This window comes from Gobius niger (genome assembly GCF_951799975.1).
Source record: "Gobius niger genome assembly, chromosome: 13".
NCBI classification, from domain to species: Eukaryota; Metazoa; Chordata; class Actinopteri; order Gobiiformes; family Gobiidae; genus Gobius; species Gobius niger.
The window spans coordinates 665,626-668,971 of NC_136864.1; positions in this window are offsets into that span (position 1 = coordinate 665,626).

The window sequence follows — 3,346 nt, forward strand, 5'->3', positions numbered from 1 at the left end:
TCACAATGGCATATATGGATGCAGTTCACTCTGTGGCCACCAGCGTCAAACTGGGGGCGCTGTTTCACTCCTTTCACACAGTTCATTTTGAAATTGACTTTGTGAATTGTAAATGTTTTTTATATTGACTTTGGGGTCGGCGCCTTTTGAACATAATGTACACGGCTCAAATTAACTAAAAACTAAAAACTAAATAAATGATGAAAATGGTGTTCTGTGATCGTCTTTTACCTCAGAGTGACAGAGTTTGGTCTCAGCGCTGCCCCCTACTGTCCTGGCTCGGTTCTGCACCCTCACCCTTTACAGTGAAAGCCTCATTAATATGCAAGGCAACGTCTTTCGTGTTTTGTTTTTTCAGAAGCTTTAGATTTGTGTAAAGCCGAACTGGAGGAAATGTGCTCAGAGCAGGTGGGGGGATAAATAAAAAAAGTAAATAAAGTTTGATTCCCGTGTGTGACAGACTGAGGTCCTCCAGCCTGTGGAGGAAACCTGCTCCAGAGAAGGTTCCTCTCTGCACTCCACGACTCTCCGCAGGTCTTTCTTCTTCTCCAAGGAGCATCTGGAGAACCACAGGGAGCACCTGTATGTGAGTTCAGTGTTTGTGAGGAGGTTCTTCTTCCTGAGGGAGCGCAGGAAGAAGAACCGCTGTTCTTCACCAGCTCCTTGGCGTTTGTCCTCCATCAGAGGGGCGCCTCTTCTCTGTAGGCGCCTCTTCTCTGTAGGCGCCTCCTCTCTGTAGGCGCCTCTTCTCTGTAGGCGCCTCTTCTCTGTAGGCGCCTCTTCTCTGTAGGCGCCTCTTCTCTGTAGGCTCTGAACATTATTTAGATTTAATCAATGAAAGTATTGATTTTGACAAAGGCTGCGTCTGAAACCATCACTGTCTGAAAGCCTATTTGTTCAGCACTGAGTTTTCCGAAGTGTGCTTGAACGCCCCATCATGTGAGCAGCGCATGTACAGCTAGTGCGCTGTTCAGTTCGTGCTCAGAGATGAGAGCAAATGACAGGACCACTTTTCCTTTACTTTGTGTGCGTTTATGAAACTCAGGTGAGTTTTTGTTGTTTGCTGTAACATATTTGGGGAGCAAGGTGGTGAGAATGTTTGGAGTTTCTGTCACTTGTGCTACCTAATGCTTATTATTGATGCGTGACCAATTAAGCACTTTTCACGAGGCTGCGCCATGTTATTTGGGCATCATGTTTACTATGTTGAATAATTAGCCTTGGAAATGTGTTTTTTTTTCCCTTTTTATGTTTCTAAGTTGAGCACTACTGTGTTAGAGTGCTGTAAATTATAATTTATGTACTTTGCTAATTGTAATGAGGACACCATGCATAGTTATTTTATTTACATTTATTATTTAAAGACCAGTATTTTAATTACTATATTTTCCTTTGTTTTCTTTGTACCCAGACCACACACACACATACGCACGTGGAAACCCTGTATACTCCTCGCTGCTGAAATAAAGTTGAAGAAAGATTCTCTGACCGGAGTCGTCTGTAGTGCTCCTACCCTAACCACTAGTCCAAACTTTACATGGTCCTTCGAGCCGGATTAGGGTTCCCCCGACACTATGGAGTCAGCAACTGATGGTCAGCAGTCGGAGTCATCAGTCCGACCGAAGAGGGACACTCGTCCACCTGTACATTTGGCCGATTATGAAATCACTCTTCTGCCCTCTCAAGAGCCTGTGGCCCAAGCCTCCTCTACCCCTGCAGGACAACCAGGCCAGGCTCAGTCAATCAGAGCTAAGAGTGTGAAAAGTTTCCGGTCAGCTGCACATTCACGACGGTCCTCTCAAGCATCTTATGGTCCTCATACTATATTTCGAAGTACGTCTGATATACATGCAGCTGCGTTAGAGGAGGAGATCAAAGGATTGGAGCTCGCCGACCTTCAAGAGGAAATAGAAGAGGAGAGGAAAGCTGACTTGGAGGCTGCAGCATTGGATGCACAAGCCAGAGAAGGACAGCGGCTACAAGAGGAAGCACATCTGGCTAAAGAGAGAATAGCTAGAGAGATGGGAAGACGCAGACGCTTGAAGAAGCTTGAGAAGGAGGTACACATTGCCAGTCTTGTAAAGACCTACTTATCAGAGACGAATGATGATGCCTTGTCTACTGCGTCGGCTCCCGCTTCGTTCTCCCAGCTACCTGTGTCACAATTTGGTCAACAGCCACCTCCGGTACCATTGGTCCTCACGCAGCATCCACCTGCGCAACAGCCGAATCCAACACTAAATCAGGTACCACCTCTTTCCACTGTTTCCGCACAGATATTAGCACCACCTGCTAATCCCGTCATGAGTGCCCAGCCCAGTGTTCCTGCTATCGCAGCACCAGTTTCTGTACTTCCACCGGCATCTGTCTCATTCGTGCCCGTGATCCCCACGGTAACTACCCAGGCAGTTGGAGCACCACCAACAACGAGGTCCGCTGTTACAACTACTCTCCCATCTCAGTACCTAGGAGTTCCGGCTACCGGTGGAAGCTTCATAATGCCACCACGAGCAGTTACAGTGGCACCGCCACCTCCTGCAGTACAGTATGCTCACTCTAGTATACCAGCTGCAACACCAGTTCCTGTGGCACCACCCTGGACCTACCCAGGGATGGAGACCCTGATTGCTACGTCTTACGGCATTCCCAAACCGACACTTCCCTTCTTCGAGAGTGGTAAAGAAAGCGATTTCGCACTTTTGAAGATGGCGCTCGACAACTTGATGAACAGTCATCCCCATCTCAGCGAGCACTATAAATATCAAGTTCTCCTGAGTCAGCTCAAGCTCCAGAGTGCTCTGCAGTTGGCCAAATCATACATGTATGACCCTGCACCGTACACAGCTGCATTGGGAGCTCTGCAAGACAAATATGGCCAGCCAAGACAACTGGTTCAAAGTGAACTAGGGGCAATACTCAACTCACCAGCCATCAAGTCAGGAGACGCCGAGGCATTCGACTCCTTCGCCCTCTCAGTCCAGTCGCTTGTCGGTATGCTGCGCACGTTAGAGGGACCTGTTGGATATGAGCTCAAATGTGGTTCCCATGTCGACCGTTTCTTAAGCAAGATGTCTCCTTCCCACAGAGATGGATTTGTTGAATATTGTCTCGTTCGTGGCATCCTGCAGCCAGGTTCAGAGCTCACCTACTCTCTGCCCGACCTCGCTGCGTGGCTCCAGATGAAAGCTCAAGCCAAACGTCTTGCCAGTGGAGCTACTCTTCTCTACAACTCTACAGGGCCTTCCCCTCCAAAGAGAGACCAACGTAGTTCAAAGCCCAAAGATAAGACGGCGTCAGTCTTACTCTGCTCAGGGGAGACAGCCGACAAGGAGACCTCTCAGTCAAA